Source organism: Artemia sp. Qi Xiang Cuo, chromosome 4 (assembly GCF_049724085.1).
Source record: "Artemia sp. Qi Xiang Cuo chromosome 4, ASM4972408v1, whole genome shotgun sequence".
NCBI classification, from domain to species: domain Eukaryota; kingdom Metazoa; phylum Arthropoda; class Branchiopoda; order Anostraca; family Artemiidae; genus Artemia; species Artemia sp. Qi Xiang Cuo.
This window is the reverse complement of record NC_142797.1, coordinates 42,850,484-42,856,298: the sequence shown is the minus strand read 5'-3', so window position 1 is coordinate 42,856,298 and position 5,815 is coordinate 42,850,484. Positions and strand designations below refer to the sequence as shown.

The 5,815-nt window shown below is 32.2% G+C and overlaps 1 non-coding gene across 1 annotated transcript; it reads left to right on the top strand.

Annotated features, from left to right (window-relative positions):
- Window positions 1-1,681: 1,681 nt before the first annotated feature.
- Window positions 1,682-1,753, top strand: TRNAV-UAC (transfer RNA valine (anticodon UAC)). Its single transcript has one exon. It is a non-coding gene; the product is annotated as a tRNA-Val (tRNA).
- The last annotated feature ends 4,062 nt before the right edge of the window (window positions 1,754-5,815 follow it).

The window sequence follows — 5,815 nt, the reverse complement described above, 5'->3', positions numbered from 1 at the left end:
AAAAAGTAAGAGACGAAACTCAAACAATCAAGTAGCTAACTAAGTCCAATGTATTGAATGGTTTGTTATTTCAGTGATCGTCTTTTAATGTAAAAAAATATAAATACTGTAATCTTAACTATAGTGAAGTTGCGTATGCAAGTTAGTATAGGGAAGAGTTTGATCTTTATTATAAAAAAGCCTAAAGCTTTTTCTTCTTTGAAATAGTATGAGACGAACCTCAAACAATCAAGTAGCTCACTAATTCCAATGCAAGCAACTGTTTGTTATTCCAATGATCGTCTTTTAATGTAAAACCCGGAAAATGCTGCAACCCGGAGTTCATCTTTTCAAAACTAAATTAGTTCGTTCTTTACCATAATTAGAAATAATTTATTTTAGTTACAAAAGATTTTTAACCCAATTAATTTCCTTTAAAATGAGCCATTGAACAACTCTCTACGATGTTCTAGTACCAAGCTATCTGTGGGAAAGAAAAAAAGACTAAAGAAAAAAATATGCCGTTTAGGCAGAATGTTGTAGTAGCTGCCACTTTTCTTGATTTTCAAGCCAATATATTTCTCTTGCTGTTCAAGCCAAGGGACAGAAAGTTTTCTATACAGGGGTTTCGGGTAAGGCGGTTCTAATGGTGTACTTTTTGTTTTGATCTGACTCCTTTTTAGGAGCTATGGGTTTTTATATTTCTTAACATTGGACGTGATCGTCTCTTACTAGGTTGGTAGCTACTGCTGCATTCTGAATAATTACAAACAGGAAAAAGCCTACGGCTTATTCTTCTTTGAAATAGTAAGACACGAACCTCAAACAACCAAGTAGCTAACTAATTCCAATGTATGCAATGGTTTGTTATTGTAATTATCTTCTTTTGTAGTTTTGTAAGGAAAATGATTCTATTTTAAAAAAAATTTGTTTTATAATAACAAAATATTTTAACCCCATTAATTTCCTTTAAAATGAGCCATTAAACAACTCTCTACGATGTTGCAGTACCAAGCTATCTATGAAACTACAAAACTATACTTTAATTAAGTGGCGTATAAAATTTAGTATAGGCAAGAGGTCGTTCTTTATTATAACTTTTCAAAACGTGTTTTTTAACTTTTGGTTACTATGGGTTATGGTTTGCCTCTTAGTAGGTTGCGCAGCTGCTACAACCATGATCTTTAAAAAAATATTCTATTATCTTTTCAAAAGATAAGTGTTTGCCGCATCATCATGTATGTAATCATTTATTAAAATTTTCAGTTACTATGGGATATAGCTCGTCCTTTAATATAAAAACAGGAAAAAGCCCACGGCTTTTTCTTCTTTGGAATAGTAAGAGACGAACCTCAAAGAATCAGGCAGCTAACTAAGTCCAATATAAGCAATTGTTTGTTCTTCTCATGATCATCTTTTAATTTGGCGTTTCTTACTAGGTTGCTAGCTACCACTTAAACCCGGATTATGTAATTAATAAGTTGCTAGCTACCGCTGCAACCTAGATATTCTTATTTCTGCTACTATGGGCTAAGGTTCGTTCTTTCATGTAAAACTAGCAAAACATTTTTAAAGTCTGATGAAGATTTAACTAATGTGTCAAAAGTAAGGTTGCAAGTCGACGATTTTGTTTTAGCCTTATTATAATTGGTATGGTGAAATAATAATATGCATATGGTTCTTAAATCATACTTGTTTATGGTCCCATATGGTCTAGTGGCTAGGATAGTTAACTTACACTTAACAGGCCCGGGTTCGATTCCCGGTGTGGAAAATTTTTAACTCTATAATCTTCGAACAATTTGAAACTTTTATAATTTATAATGATGTATAATATAAATACTGTAATCTTAACTATAGTGAAGTTGCCTATGCAAGTTAGTATAGGGAAGAGTTCGATCTTTATTATAAAACTGTTCCGCAGTTGCCAATCCATACCTTGGAAGCTTTTCGTTAAACTGACAACATTTCTTTTGGATATTACTATGAAGCTTTGCCAAAGAATTTCTAGCCGACTTTTCAACAGCATCCGCTCTTTCAAAGAGAATTTTAATCTGTAATTTTGAATACTTTTCATGATCCCGATAAAACATGCGTAAAATGTTTCTCAATTTACAAAGATCAGCCTTCATTTTTGCCATCTTCTTGTATTTCTGAATGTAATTTTTCCCTTTGTCCTTATGCGTTCTTCGGTACAACCTCGCAGAGAATTTAATTTTTTCATTATAGCTTTTGTCACCCCAGTATCTACCCATTATTCTGGTAGCAACTTTTTTCTTAGGTTTGTTTCGGTAATCTTCATCATTATCATACCGTTCCTTGCTCTTTTGTCTAGCCTGATCAATTGTTGCTTCTCTATAAAGTTTATCATTGTTATAACGCTCCTTGATCTTTTGTCTAGCCTGCTCAATTCTTGCTTCTCTGTAATCTTCATCATTACCATACCGTTCCTTGCTCTTTTGTCTAGCCTGCTCAATTGTTGCTTCTCTATAAAGTTTATCATTGTGATAACGCTCCTTGATCTTTTGTTTGGCTCTCTCAATTTTTACTTCTCGATACGCCTGGTCAGTTGAATACCTTTGCTTTTCTCTTTTCAAGATACTATCTCTGTTGTTTGTGTAGTACTGTTTTTTCAACTTGCGTGCGACTTGCTTGATTGAAACCATTATGTAATTATGAATGAGAACATTTGCATCTTTGTAGTTCTTAAGTAGTAATTATGACGTCACAGCGTAATGATTTTGTTGACGTCATAGAGCAATGATATTATTTCATGACGTCTTCAGAAACAACAATATAATTTCGTGTTTTTCTATTCACGTCATAGCTCTAATATAAAACTATGATGACATTCATTATTTATCTAGTAGGGTTTCAGACAAGGTAATTCTAATGATGTACTTTTGTTTTGATCTGACTCTATTTTTAGGAGTTTTGTTATATTTCTTAGCATTGGACTGATCGTCTCTTACTAGGTTGCTAGCTACTGCTGCAACCCAAATTCACATATATATTTATTTATGAGAGGCAGCCTGGCCGAGTGGTCCAAGGCACTGGTGTTAGCCATCAGTCTCTTCGGAGGCGTGGGTTCAAATCTTACCGCTGGTATACGATTATGTTTGAAAGACTGGAGTGTGAAAAGACATCGAAAATGCAGTTTTTGGTGGAAAAATTTATTCTCTTTTAGAAATAATTTATTTTAGTTACAAAAGGTTTTTAACCCAATTAATTTACTTTAAAATGAGCTATTGAACAACCCTCTACGATGTTCCAGTGCCAAGCTATCTGTGGAAAAGAAAAAAGAAAAAAGAAAAAAATATCTCGTTTAGGCAGAATGTTGTAGTAGCTGCCACTTTTCTTGATTTTCAAGCAAATATATTTCCCTTTCTGTTCAAGCCAAGGGACAGAAAGTTTCCTTTACAGGGGTTTCGGACAAGGCGGTTCTAATTGTGTACTTTTTGTTTTGATCTGACTCCTCTGTTAGGAACTATGGGTTTTTATATTTCTTAACATTGGACGTGATCGTCTCTTACTAGGTTGCTAGCTACCGCTGCAACCCGGATTTTTTTCAAGTTACTATCTCTGTTGTTTGTGTAGTACTGTTTTTTTAACTTGCGTGCAGCTTGCTTGATTGAAACCATTATGTAATTATGAATGAGAACATTTACAGTTCTGACGCTTCTTGTATACTAATTATGAGGTCACGGCGTAATGATTTTATTTCATGATGACGTCATGATACAATGATATTATTTCATGACGTCTTCAGAAACCACAACATAATATTGTGTTTTTCTATTCACGACATAGCTCTAATATAAAGCTATGACGACATTCATTATTTATCTAGTAGGGTTTCCGACAAGGTAATTCTAATGATGTACTTTTGTTTTGATCTGACTCTATTTTTAGGAGTTTTGTTATATTTATTAGCATTGGACTGATCGTCTCTTACTAGGTTGCTAGCTACCGCTGCAACCCGGACTGACTCTATTTTTAGGAGTTCTGGGTTTTTATATTTCTTAAAATTGGACTGATTGTCTCTTACTAGGTTGCTAGCTACTGCTGCAACCCAGATTCTATGCTATGTGATTACAAACAGGAAAAAGCTTGCGGCTTTTTCTTCTTTGAAATAGTAAGAGACGAACCTCAAACAATCAAGTAGCTAACTAAGTCCAAATTATGCAATGGTTTGTCATTCCAATGATCGTCCAATGTTTGTTTTGATAATCCTTATTATTATCATACCGTTTCTTGCTCTTTTGTTTGGCTGTCTCAATTTTCCCTGCTCGATACCCATGATCCGTAACATACCTCTCTTTTGCTCTGTCATATTTCATTTTCTTAAATTCTGGATCACAAGACATCATAGTAGCAATCCTTACGCGTGCTCGAGCTTTATTGCGTTCGGTGGCCTTTTTATCTCTTTTAAACAAGGTTTTCATATATTTCAGGATGTGAGCTTTATTTTTTGTGCAGTAAAATTTTTTATTAGTAGAAATTTGGATTGCTCTATTTTGATATTTTGTTTGGTTATTCTTTATTTTTTTCCACTCGCGTGAGACCATATTTTTTCAATGTTTAAAATTATTAAGAACACAATACCCCGTGTCGAGTAGCTAAAACCTAGCATAAAACAAAACTAATTCTAAAATTTTCAGGTATTTCTCTTGTTTGAATTAAAAAATTAGTATTATCGGTTAGACACCATAAATATTTTTGCATTTTATATAATAAGTTTCGCGATTCTGCACTGAAAACTGAAATAATTGCAAATATAAGACAATACTATGGAGAAACGTACTTTACGGGTTACAAACCAAAAACAGTTTGGTTCCAGGATACAATAATAACTTTGAACTTAGATGAAAAAAATTTTGGTTCCAGGAGACAAAAAGTAAAATTAATTTTAAAATGTTCATGTATTTTTGTAGTTTAAATTAAGAAATTACTATTACTGTTTAGACTTCATAAATGTTTTTGCAGTTTACATAATAAATTTAGCGATTAAGTCAAAAAAGAAAATTTTGGTTCCAGGAGACAAAAAACAAAACTAATTCAAAAATTGTCAGGTATTGCTCTAGTTTGAATTAAAAAATTAGTATTACTGGTTAGACATAATAAATATTTTTGCAGTTTAAATAATAACATAAGAAATTCTGAACTCAAAACTAAAACAAAAAAAAATTTGAATACTTTTCATTGGAAATATAGGACAACAATATAGAGACACGTAATTAAAGGGTTAATCTAAAAAATTTGAACTAAGATGATATAAAATTAATGGCGTATAAAATGGTATAGCGAGTCAATTGAAGCAAAAGGAAAACCAAACTATTTTTTAAATTTTCAGGTTTTTTTCTGGTTTGAATTAAAAAATGAAATTATTGTTCAGACACCGTAAATATTTTTGCGACTTTGTAGCTAAATAAAATTATTTTTTTTTAATTTTCAGGAATTATTCTAGTTTCAGTTGACAAATAAGATTTTTTTTTCAAGGAATCGAGCAGCTAACTAAGTCCAATATATACAATGGTATGTTCTTCGAATGATCTCTTTTAATTATGTTCCTAGCTACTGCTGCAAACCGGAACTATTAAAAAAATATTTTATCTTTAATTACCGAAGGAACTAGATGTAGCAAAATTTACTATTGAGACGAGTTTCTCTTACTATACAACATACAGTTCGTTATCACGAACTGTTTGCTTTGATGTATCTATTGGTACCAAAATTTCGTTCTTTAGAGTTTCGGTTACTATTGAAACAAGTGTATCTATTGGTATAAAAATTTTGTTCTTTAGAGTTTCGGTTACTATTGAGACAAGTAGCTATT